The sequence below is a fragment of the Papaver somniferum genome, unplaced genomic scaffold, assembly GCF_003573695.1.
Source record: "Papaver somniferum cultivar HN1 unplaced genomic scaffold, ASM357369v1 unplaced-scaffold_16, whole genome shotgun sequence".
In the NCBI taxonomy this organism is placed as follows: domain Eukaryota; kingdom Viridiplantae; phylum Streptophyta; class Magnoliopsida; order Ranunculales; family Papaveraceae; genus Papaver; species Papaver somniferum.
Genome location: NW_020625486.1, coordinates 1,443,265 through 1,456,325, shown reverse-complemented (window position 1 = coordinate 1,456,325; position 13,061 = coordinate 1,443,265). Strand labels below are relative to the sequence as shown.

The window sequence follows — 13,061 nt, the reverse complement described above, 5'->3', positions numbered from 1 at the left end:
GACTCCCTTCGCCTTCATGTATCCCATTATTTGACTTCATATACTTCGGGTTCTTTGTTGTAGTCCTTGTCCTCATAAATTGAGGATCCACCAATATCTGTGCGCGCGCACTTCCTCCTTAGTACGACCCTCGCCCCTTTTTATGTCTCTCTTTGTGGCCTGGGCAAAACCTTTGGTTTCAGTCGGACATTTAGGAAATGTCTCCAAGGTGCTAAAGAGAAATCTGATCTTATTTGGTATTTATCAACAATAGGGTGCTTAGGAAAAAATAATCTGATCCGACACGGATGTGGAGAATGCACACTGGGGTGATGGCATGCGGGTTGTAATGTTGGGTTTTACGTATTTTGGTTTTTGTCCCACCTCGGTTCGGCTGCAAGACATTGTGATTACTGAGACCTATAAAAGCTGAATTTATAGACTCGGAGTAGCATACCTTTCTCGGCCTTTTGGCTAAGATCAAGTGTAGTATCTGTTCTTATCAGTTTAATATCTGATATATGCTCGTTATGTGATGGCGTGGTATTAAATTTATTTTTTCTTGGGGGATTTCCTGTCACAGCAGCTTGCTGCTGCTGGGGTTCTCATGTGTCGCCTTTGCATTCCACTACTGCAATAGCCTGGCGCACCCCTACCAAATCTAATAAAAAAATTCAGTATTATTCTGTGAGCCACTGTCGAGAGAAGGTGGATTTGCAAAAGGATCAGGGGAGGATTCATAGTACCATTAACATTAACATAAGATAAAGACCTATATGAAGATTTAACTGAAAAGGTCCCATTATGAGAGGTCCCATTATGAGAGTTAGACTAAATTAATCTATCTTCGCCGAAATAAGGGATACGAAGTTTCCTAATTCTACTAACATTCTCACTAGTGAAGAAAGCATTCAACAGAGGCTCATTCCAAGATTTAGTGTTATCATCAATGAAATCAGCAACCACAAAATTAGGATTAGGATAATGAATGCAAAGGGGATTAGTAACATCAGGTATCCAATTATCTTCAAAAGCTTTAATACTCTTACCATTCTTAACTTCCCAAAAAGAGTTATTTTTAACAATATGTAAGCCTCTACAAATTCCTTTCCACACCCAAGACGAGTCTTGGTTTTTCTTATAATGTAAAGGATGATTATTGCTGAAGTACTTACATCTAAGGATTCTAAACCAAAGTTCATCCGAACCATGAATCAATCTCCAAGCAATTTTAGATAACAGAGCTAAATTGAACTTCTTTAAATCACGAAAACCTAGACCTCCTACATGCTTATGAGAGCAAACACCTTTCCACTGTTTTATGTAAATACCTCCCTGATTTTGTTTACCCAACCAGAAGTCCCTTTGAGACTTTTCCATTTGGTAAATGACACTATCAAGAATCAAAAAAGAGTTCATATGGTAAACTGAAGATGATTTCAAGACATTTTGAACCATGACTGACCTACCAGCCTGGTTAAAATGTTTGCCTTTCCACTTGGCAACACTATTATCAAAGTGATCAGCTAGAAAGGCAAAAGATTCAGATTTATTTTTATTAATAAAAAGAGGAATACCTAAATATTTATCATGTAGGTCAATTTTCTTGACATTAAGAGTTCTTATAAGTGAGACACATTTATCCGGGTGTACTTTCTTACTAAAAAAACAGCCAGATTTATCAAAGTTTATCATCTGTCCAGAGACAGAATTAAACACATTGATGTCCAGAGACAGAATTAAACACATTGATGGCCTCGACTAAATTCTGAGCTTCACAGTGAGTTGCTTTAATAAACAACAAACAATCATCTCAAATAAAAGGTGAGACACACTAGGTGCCTCAGTAGTGACCTTAACACCATGGATCCACTGTCTATCCTCGCAATACATCAGATATCTGGAAAAAGACTCCATACATAAGATGAAAAGGTACGGAGACAAGGGATCACCTTGTCTCAGACCCCTAGTTGGTCTATAAACATTGCAGGGGGATCCATTCAAGAGAACTGAGATGCTAGTAGTACCGACACATTGAGAAATCAACTCACACCAACGATAGAAAAACCAAAACCTTTTAGTACATCAATTAGAAAGGACCACTCTACCCTATCAAAAGCCTTAGACATGTCAATTTTAAGGCCCATGATTCCACTCTTAGCTTTAGTTCTTTTCATTGTGTGAACAATTTCATGAGCAATTATAATATTGTCAATTTTAAAGTTCAACCATCTTTTGTGTTTTAAGCTTACACACATTTGCAAGTTCTTAAGTTTCCCAGTTCAGGTGACTAATTCATACCATACGACCCCGAAACCCCGTAATTGATTTTATAATATGTCTATCAAGTCTTAGAACCCGACAATAAAATTGTTAGGTACCTTTATCCCAATTCTTCCAATTGGCGTCCCATTTTGGCCTTTCACATGTTTTGATTGGAGCTGACTCGGTGATGTTTCGCGGTTGCATGTTTATCCTTGTTAAAAATGCAGCAACAGCTGCCTAGCTATATCAGCATCCGCAACAAGGTTCGGGGAGTCCTACCTCAGCTTGCAAGCAACATCAACAAGTGAAATGCGAGATTAGGAGAATCTTATATCGTGAATCCCTGTCCTGATACCATTATATTGCAACCTCACAACCAGATTGCGTGTCTGAGCTGAAAGTACTTGCAAACTTATCCGCAACATTCCTAAACAGCTCCAAATCACCTACACGAACAGCCTGAAAACCAAAACAAAATCATCCTTAGATAATATGAACAGTAACATTTACGGTGATATTTTTTCCTATTTGACTAGTAAAAGGGCTCACGCGCAGCAATAACTCAGCACCCATCTAACTGAGTCAAGTGACTTCATTTTACGTGTTCCAAATGTATAACCAAATTGGCAGGCTCACAGAAACATACACAAAAAAGAAAAAAAAAAACACCCACACAAAAGAAAGCTGGCGTTAAACCATTGTGAGCAAAAGAATAGGCAATAACTCATGTAGTGCAAGTTTGAAGAGTCAGACTCACATTTGTAAGCTCAAAAGTACGGCCTCGAAACTGAAGCATGAAGAGAATTCTCTCTGATATTTCCCCACAATAGCAATACAACTGTGATGCCCCATTTGTTGCATTGAGCTCGGAAGCCAAGGGCTCCAACAGGAGCTTTACGAGCAGCTTGCAGGAAGCTCCCTGTTGCATCAGTGAACTCCAATTGAATAGTCCCAATCTTTCCCAAGTAAAAAAGGTATCAAATGAAAGTACAGTCAAATAACCTGATAACAAGTGCCTCACTTAACTATCATTATTATAAAATAACTCACTAAGCAGAACCCACCTAAGCTTCCTCTAATCATAACAACAGAACCCGCCTCAGAAATGGCATATGCATTTGACATGTCTGATACACTGATACCCATCACATATAGGTATAAATAAATAACTCACCAGACTCGATTTATGTTCTACATTACAAGACCTAGTACACAAAAATCATGAAATAGACATAGTCCCTCTTGGGTGTATGCGCATCAAAGTTATCCAACACCAGATCATTTTTATGTTAACCTACAGACCTTCACTAACACCAGTTAGGCCAATTTGCAACCACCAGTTGGGCACTTCCACAAAACATTCATGAATAAAGATTCGTAACATTACGAATCTTTCAAAGATGTCCAGGTACAGAATAGAACATTGTAACATGCAAGTAGAAGGTTTTTCTGCAATTAGATCAGTCACGTCCTACGCAGTACTTTCGATCCAAAACAATAGTTGACCTTCTAAAAACAATTTACTAAGGTAGCATGATGGTATATATGTTTACAGGCTGGTTAATAAATTCATTAAAACACATTTACACTTGGTTATATGTTTTTGCCTCAGGTGTTGAACAAATGAAGAGTATAAATGACTAAACTATCTAATTTGTATGATTTGGATTTCAGACTCAAGTATCCTTATTTTGTAGATCCCAGACTAAGACAACCTTCTTATGGTAGGTGTTCATCGAAAAGAAAAAACAACAACAATGTTTATGAATATATGATCCCATTTGTTTCCTACACAAAATTCCTTGGGATGTATTTGTTGAGGAAAAGAGACAATCCCCAACAGAAATATTGCACGTTTTATAGAATCAATGGTCTTGTCATCTTGTGTCGAAAATAATAAGTTTTATTAATGACTACCAAACACATATAGAATCGATTATGAGCTGCCATAATGGCGATTACGGACTGATCCATTATAATAGTGGTTACCAAACATCCCCAAAAGGTTAAAAAACTTTATAGCAAGACAGGCAACTGGAACATATGACCTAAGAAGCTATGAAACTAACAGCATTAATGGATGATAAATCACTGCTCGTTAACAAAGAATGCTAAGGATACACGATTTGTACTCAGCTTAAGATGGAAGCACAAGCTAACCTTAGCAGCTCAAAAAATCACTGCTCTTAACAAGGTTGAAACTGTGAAACAATCAAGACTCTAGGAATGTACTTGTGCTATATATCATTTCAGGTCAAAGAATTCGGCAGAAACATTAGGATATGCAGGCAGCACGTGTAGGAGTATGTAACGAGAGTTGAACAAAAGATACCTTGGTCAGACAGTTGATGCAAGAAACAAGAGTCTTCTCATCTTCACTCTAACAAGGACACAATAACCTGCAAAACCTTAATTAAATGAGAAGTATTTCGGCACAGTTGAAGAAGGTTTTACTAGGAAATACTGGAAAATTTATACACGGAAAATATATTTAATTACAGTAGGCACCTGAATGGATCATACTGGGACAAAACTAAAGTTAAAACTGCTCTGCTTCACTTGAAACCTAATGACAGAGGAAACGAGAATCATAAGATTTATAACCCAAACGGTAAGAAGCATGACGGTAGAACATTTAAGTCCAAATTAGGAAAGTAGGTTACCTTTGCAACTGTAACCTGGGTAACATGAAGCCGTTTTTCAATTGCAATCTCGATTGAATCTTCCATCGATTCTTTCTAGAAATTAGACAATACTGGATTAGTTCCATTACAAACTAACCAAGCCAACAAACAAAGTACCAGAATAAATCTCACTAACCTGATTATTAAACATTTCAACTATCACATGAAGAGCAAGTTCCCTAATTGACGAATCAGACTCGTCAGCACCTCCAGTATAACAGTTAAGATCCCCAACATCCAACCTTCAAAATTCATGAAGAATAAATTATGAGGAAAAACAAAGAGGAAGCAAATCTATTGAGGGGAAGAACTTCAAAAGAAGTATTTACCGGTAGAAGAATGGCCAACTGCTCTCACTTTCGAACCACACATCATACTACAAGTATAGGTAGTAACCATAGAGATTCTATGGGTCAATGAAATATAAAATATAAAGTATGTCAATCTCAGACAGTTCATATTGAACAAGGTCCCTAAAGTTCAGCTTCAAGCTAATGTTGCAAAGCTAGTTTTTGAGCCTTTTCATCCTTGGTTGAACCTTCGCCAACCTGCATAATAAGAGTATAGTGATGTTTATGTGAATCTTTGACCAGGACTGATTTTCTAAAATTTTGCATCATATCAAAAAAGAACAAAAACATGATATGAATGTAAGACACAGTAGTCGACTACAAGCACAATAGAAAAGAAAATACAACCAAAAGAGTTCCATAGGGTACCTCTTTGACCAAAATTGATCCCCAAATATTAGTAAGGGAACTAAGCAAATCCAAACAAAACTCTTTGCAACTATGTATGGCTAGTGAAGTGAGGAGTACCTTGGCAGCTCTAGTCCTTGCCCGTACCCGTCAGAAATAGATGTTTCTGGTTTCTCAATGTTGAAAATAGATACCAAACTCCGCTTCAGAGAGTAAAAGTCCAACTTTCCACCTGTAACATTGGAGAAGAAACCAAATAAGATTAGCATCAAAAATCCTAATTTGCAAAACTAGTATCTGAAAAAAAAAAGATTAGAAATAGTGATGCTAATTGCTTACCAAAGCTCAGATGTATGTTTACAGACTAGTTAGAATACCGGTTATAAAGCACATTTACACTTGGCTATTCCTTTCTATCTCAGATGTTGAACAAATGATTAGTTCACTTTACTACCCTGTAGCACGTAGACATCTTCTGACCACATAAATGACTCAAGTGTCCTTACTTTGTGTGATTTGGATTTCAGACTCAAGTGTCCTTACTAAGACACTGGATAGCAGCCTTCTTATGGCAGGTGTGCATCCAATAAAAGAAGAAAAAAAAACAATGTTTATCAATCTATAATCTCATTTGTTTCCTACACAGTCTACACTTGAGCTTACAGTTTGAGGATAAGAGACACTCCTCAACACAAATATTGTACAGTTAAAGAATCAATGGTCTTGTGCCGAAAATAATAAGTTTTAATAATGATTACCAAACACATAGTTATGGACTGATTTATTATAATAGTGGTTACCAAAATAACCCCATACGCTTGAAAAACTTTGTAGCAATGACTGACAACTGGAACATAGGACCTAAGAAGCTATGGAACTAACAACCTTAATGGAGATACAACTAACCTTAGCAGCTCAAAAAATCACTGCTCGTTAACAAAGTCGAAACTGTGAAACATTCAACAATCTAGGAATGTACTTGTGCTATATATCATTTCAGGTCAAAGAATTCAGCAGAAACATTAGGATATGCGGTGCACATGTAGGGGTATGTAACAATAGTTGAACAATATATACCTTGGTCAGAAAGTTAATGCAAGAAACAAGAGCCTTCTCATCTTCACTCTAAGGGCACAATAACCTACAAAACCTTAATTAACTGAGAAGCATTTCAGCACAGCTAAAGAAGGGTTTACTAGGAAATACTGGAAAATTTATAAACAGCAAATATATTTACTTACTTACTGTGTCTGTAGGCATCTGAATGGATCATACTGAGACAAAACTAAAGTCAAACACTGCTCTGCTTCACTTGAAACCTAATAATGACAGATGAAGCGAGAATCATAAGCTTTATAACTCATACGGTAAGAAGCATGACAGCAAAATATTTAAGTCCAAACTAGGAAAGTAGGATACCTTTGCAACCGTAACCTCGGTAGTTTTTCATATTGCAATGAATATTCCATGGATTTCTTTCTGGAAATTAGATAATAATGGCCTAGTTACATTACGAACTAACCAAACGGACTAACAAAGTACCTGAATAAAATCTCACAAACCCGATTGTTAAGCATTTGAACTATCACACAGAGAGCAAGTTTCCTATTTGATGAATCAGTACCATCAGCACCTCAAGTACAACAGTTAAGATCCCCAACATCCAACCTTCAAAAATTTATGAAAATAAAATTACAAGGAAAGAGGAAGTAAATCCATTGGGGGAAAGAGCTTTAGAAGAAGCATCTACCAGTAGAAGAATGGTCAACTGCTCTCGCATTCGAACCACAAATCATACTAGAAGTGTAGGTAGTAACCATAGCGATGTCTTGGGTCGATGAAAAATAAAATATGTATATGTATGTCAATCTCAGACAGTTTATATTGAACAAGGTGCCTGAAGTTACAGTTTCAAGCTAATATTGCAAAGCTAGTTTTTGTGCATTTTATCCTTTGCCAACCTGCATTATATGAGTATAGTGATTTTTATGTGATTCTTTCACCAGAACTAATTTTTAAAATTTTAATTATATCGAAGAGGAACAAAAACATGATTTGAATGTAAGACACAATAGTCGACGCCACAGAAAGAAAAGAAAATACAACCAAAAGAGTTTGACGGGTTACCTCTTTGACCAAAATTGGTCCCCAAATATCAGTAAGGAAACTAGGCAAATCCAAACAAAACTCTTTGCGACTATTTATGTGTAGTCAAGTGAAGAGTACCTTGGCAGCTCTTGTCCTTGCTCGTACCCTTCAGAAATAGCTGTTTCTGGTTCTCAATGTTGAAAAAAGATATCAAACCTTGCTTCAGAGAGGCAATGTCCAACTTTCCACCTGTAACATTTGAGAGGAAACCAAAGAAGATTAGCACCAAAAATCCTAATTTGCAAAACTAGCAACTGAAAAAACAATAGATTAGGAAATAGTTATGCTAATTGCTTACCCAAGCTCCTCCTTCAGAACTGCATAATCTGCAAGATTTCTCCGAGTCCGGTAACTCTTATAAGCTTTCTGAAGCTTCATCGCAGCAGCATCAAGTTCACTACAATGGGAATATGAACTCGGACCTGCTGATGCAATAAGCCAGTTTTGCTCTTTGCTCATTAAAGTAGAGAATATAAGAAGTTTGCACTATCAAGAACTAGAATTTCATATGAAAGCGAAATTTTGAGCTTAATTTTCTCAGTTTCCATGTTTTCGAAGCTCACTGACTCTTCATTAATCACACTATTATGGGACAGTTTCGTCACCAGACTTCGAAACAGTTCATGAAGATTTTAGTTTTTCAGACATTTTTTCTAGGCTTCGATGAAGATAAAAACGAATTCTCGATGATCTTTACTGGAAGAGCAATACATTGCAAATGCTAAACCGTATCAACTAATTACCTGTCTAGTCACTGATCACTACCGTAAGAGCAGAACAGATGCTACAAATGCTGCAACCTTTTGATGAAATATTCCTAAGAATTTTGTTAAGGTCAAGGCTACTTGTTAGCAGATTCTACATAGAAATTTAGCTGCTAGATAATTGAAATACAATCTGTGTATACCGAGCATTTTGATGCTACATTACGAACACTTGTGGTTTTAGCATGCACTTTGGACATTTACACATATCCGACAAATTGACAAGCCACGACAGTTTTAGACCTGAAGCAAACATCTCGAGTATTCACAAATTATCGTGGACTTTATAAGAAAGACAAAGTTGGATCTACGACAAACAATTATGCTGCATGCATTGAGTTTCCACTTCGGTTTTGGTAAAATGATACCATCAACTACATCACTAACATAGGCAGTATCAAAACACCAGACGAGAATATGAAAATAATATATTTGGAGCAATAAAATCATCTATCAGATTATGTTCAAAAGTTAGCATTCCCTACTACTAAGGAAGCCCTCAGTTTCCTTGATTTTGCCTGCATAATTCGACTCCCATGTATAAACGAAATAAGTCGTTAACGTGTCTATACCACACTCTTCCATTGAAAAAATGTCGAGTCACTGACAAAATGCACAGTAAACAATGCTATATATTGCTTAACCCGAAATAAAAAATACAGCTACAAAGTTGGATCAATGATATAATAACTCACTACGACAATGCCAATAGCAATAGGTTCACAATGAGGTACATGTTATCCAATTTCGATATACGGAACTATAAGTCGAAGATTACCGGTTTACGATTATATGCATTCAGGGTTGGTATCCTCCTGGAGCGGCTTGAAAAGATAATCACGGCTTCTTGTCTCCTCAATTTCAACTGACTCCATTGTCTTCGTATCTTCTTCCCCTAATTCTTTCAATGAAACTAAGGTGTTCATGTGAGGGGATACTTTAAGAAACCGATCCTTAAACTCCACAAGCCTTTCAGAAGTTGAATTTTTTCTGTCGTAAAGGTAGAGATCATGATCATTCCAAGTCAAAACCCCGCTTCTCTTTGTAATAGTTAATAACGGATCGCTATTTTTAAGCCTAAACTCTTTACTCCAAACCAATGGATGGTGCTCCTCTCCCTCTTTCTTGTCATGATTATCATTCTTCTTTTTCAATAGCCATATGTGAGAATATATGGTTTCTACTATATCGAGAGTTTCTACCATAGCAATAACAATAGTAAAAGACAAAAACCCATCCAAAAACCCCCACATTATAAACCCAATGCCCGTCTGGTAGCAAAAGAGGAAGTGAAAGATGTTCGCAGAACTTTTCCTCGTTCAAATCAAATGTGATGATCGTTTTCAATTCTATGTCCAGCCAATAAAGAGCTCCATTGGAAAAAACACCTTGTTCCCACGGTTTGCTGGATCCAAAATCGAACTTTCCAATGTTTTGCCAAGTCGCCATCCATCGCCACTGCCTAGAGTATATATGTAGACGTCTTCCATCTTGGTCTTCAGCAGAAATGTTCTTAAGATTCTGTACTCATTGTTTGAAGAAACATAACCAAAGTTGGTCGTCTCATCAATATCACAAGAACATTCTCGTTTAAGTTCTGGAAACATAACACATTTTTGATAATGGGGTTACAAATCCAAACAGATGGGCGGTGGTTTCCAGCAAGAGATCAACCCATTGCATGAACCAACAAAGATCATACTCTTAAATGGAGGTTTCAAATTAATCCTTCTAATTCTCTGAATGGGAGTTGACTCATGATTTTCATTAAATTCAAAATAGTGAAATTTTCTATTACCATCAATATCATGAGTATAAGCAAGGAAACCCAACTTACCAGAATCAGGCAGAAGGATGATTGAGATGGTGTAAGTGAATACGGCAGAAGGATGGATGATGAGAAACGAGATTCCTCAAGTCGTGGGAACTAATTTGCACTCCAAAACCAATTCGGTAGGTAAGCGAGTCAAAATGTCTACTGTAATCTCCGTCGGGAGAATCTTGAAATAATCCATGAAACCCTGTTTTTAATTTTACAAGGACAACCAAAAATTTATTAGGGTTTGAGAAATTGTGGTGGAAAAATGGGGTTTTTGGCTACGAGAGAGCTTTGAGGTTGTTGGATACGAGGGAAGTAAATGAAATCTAGGGTTCCTGACTTTTCCAGTGAAAAAAGATCTAGGGTTTATAAGAACCAGAGATGGTAGCTGGACAAGTTCTTGGCGTGGAAAGAATAAAGCAGGGAAATGATATTTGAGAGTGGAAGGAAATGAATGGTGGGAGAATGGCTAAAGACTACCAAGATGATAAGGTAGATTTTTTTTACAGCATAATTGGATAAAAATATAGAAGTAATTTTTTTGACTTTTGAAAGTAAAAAATCAAAAATTAAATTGGGACCAAAATAATGAAAACGACTTCCTTAAATGAAATAAATTAACATTTTATGAAACAATTTCTTTTAGCTGCTGAAATTTGGTTTTGAGATAGACTTTTGTTTGGTAGAAATATTTCTATTTCATGTATCCAAACATTTTCTAACAGGTTGTTTATAGGGCTTTTGGATGTATATTAATAAGTTGTTTTTCATTTGTGGAAGCCAAAAATTGGAAATCAATTTCACAATAATTTTTCAGAACGATTTCTGAAAGCTGAAAAGTCAGCTTTTTATGAAGCAAATTCGTATCCAAACGCGCTATTTAGTGGATTGAATTAAGCTCTATATTTTGAGTATGATAGACTTTTTGAGCTATAATGCAAGTTATCCATCAAGGAGTAATTCTGTGTCATAATAAAAATTCTAGTTCACCTGGAAATTTTTGTGCCAAACTTGCTAGATTTTGGGTCACCGACCATTTACCAAAATTTAAGCGATAGTACAATTTCGAGGGGCAATAAAGATTTTAAGTTGCCGAACTTATTTTGGGTGACGATATTAATTTCTAGCTGTATACTGATGAATATATTCGGTTAAAGTCAATTCGGTCACTTCAATTTTACTCCATGCTTGTATTTTCTTTTAGATAACATGAGAAATTTTATTTAACGAATGGCAGGCGCAGTATATCAACCTACGAATGTTTCTAAACATCCATGAACATTATGAAGTTCTTCTAAGCATAACTTATCTCTTTTCACTTTCTTAGCTACGGCATCGGCCAAGTTATTACATTCCCTTTAGCAGGATTAATACTCCAAGAGCGAAAGAGTTTAAAATAAATTTCATATCTTTCGCTAATTTCCTATTTTTCCATTGAACAAATAAACTATCGGAAGTAATTGAGTTCACTACATTATCTGCATCATCTATTATATTGAGCAAAATACTGGTATATTAAGCAAGATTTGGCCATAAAAAAATCTAGGTCATGTGGTTATATTTCGTCATATTTATAGATGTTGTGATAATATAAATATTTTTGGGTCATTATGTAAATTTTGTGTTTGATGGAAATTCCAAAATATGAGGTAGATAACTAGGTGACTAATAGACAAGATTATGGGTTACTCAATAAGTTTGGACCATTATCGTGCAAAATTTGTATCAGTTGGAAAAATTTGAGTCCATAAATAGGGATGACAACGGATAAATATCCGTCGGATATTGGCAATATCGATAAGGTTAAGGTTAAGGGTTATCGGATATCCGATATCCGATAATATCCGGCGGAATCCAAAAATCCTAATTCGATTCTATTAGGCTAAGTTATCGGATATCAGATTTTTTTCCGATAAAATCCGGTAACTGGGAGAAAAAACTAAAAACTTTAATATATCATTTCATCAGAGTATCCTTTGGGTTCAGGTCGATTTCAGCAGAGTATCCTTTGTTTCTGGTCGATTCTCAGGCCGATTCCAGGCCACTTTCTTCTTTCGTGTATCATTCCTAACATACATCTATTTGAAAATTCAACAATATCATTCCATCATTCCCTTTAACATCAGCCGCATCATCACCTTAAAAAACTCATAATCATTCATGGTCGTAACATTTTCCATACCCTGTATTACCAACTCCATTAACCCATGCATCTGAATCTTTATCGAACCAGCAATAGCAGATGTTTGTTCTTCAATCTTCAAACGCAGAAACAACAGCTCTCGATCTGTTTTTGACCACAAAAAACCCTAAATTCAAACTGTTCAATAGATTTCAGGCTATGTTTCACTGACACAGACACGGGACACAGTTATGACATGACACGGTTACGTTGACACGTCAAATATCAAAAAAGCGGGTTATGGGGACACGTTATATGTATTATTCACAACACTAAATGAAATTTTACAACAATCTACTCAACAAAATAATTATTCTTATTTTTAAAATACTTGAGTACTAATTAAATAAAACTAATAATAGCGTAATAATAACAAAGTTTTTCATGAATAATGCTTGGTTTTAACTAAAAGGAGAATAAATCAGCATCACATTCTTGTAAATTTTGATTTTCCAAACCAAAGTGGATATTTATGGCGTGTCCGAGAATGCCCAATTAATGTCTGAAAAGTATCTAATGTCG

At 36.0% G+C, this 13,061-nt stretch overlaps 1 long non-coding RNA gene and 1 other non-coding gene across 9 annotated transcripts; one reads left to right on the top strand and one right to left on the bottom strand.

Moving 5' to 3' along the window:
- The first annotated feature begins 432 nt into the window (after window positions 1-432).
- Window positions 433-634, top strand: LOC113337483. Its single transcript, XR_003354280.1, has one exon. It is a non-coding gene; the product is annotated as a U2 spliceosomal RNA (small nuclear RNA).
- Window positions 635-2,013: 1,379 nt separating this feature from the next.
- On the bottom strand, window positions 2,014-10,817 carry LOC113337417. Of its 8 annotated transcripts, none has more exons than XR_003354231.1 (15): window positions 9,317-10,817; window positions 8,073-8,196; window positions 7,754-7,963; window positions 7,189-7,294; window positions 7,046-7,105; window positions 6,868-6,945; window positions 6,704-6,767; window positions 5,747-5,858; window positions 5,258-5,476; window positions 5,065-5,170; window positions 4,908-4,982; window positions 4,753-4,810; window positions 4,577-4,643; window positions 3,002-3,200; window positions 2,014-2,703 (listed from the first exon to the last, which is right to left on the bottom strand). It is a non-coding gene; the product is annotated as an uncharacterized LOC113337417 (long non-coding RNA). The 8 variants fall into 8 exon arrangements; XR_003354230.1 differs by having other exon boundaries at window positions 7,853-7,963; XR_003354232.1 differs by having other exon boundaries at window positions 7,189-7,963; window positions 9,317-10,135; window positions 10,376-10,817.
- Between the last annotated feature and the right edge of the window lie 2,244 nt (window positions 10,818-13,061).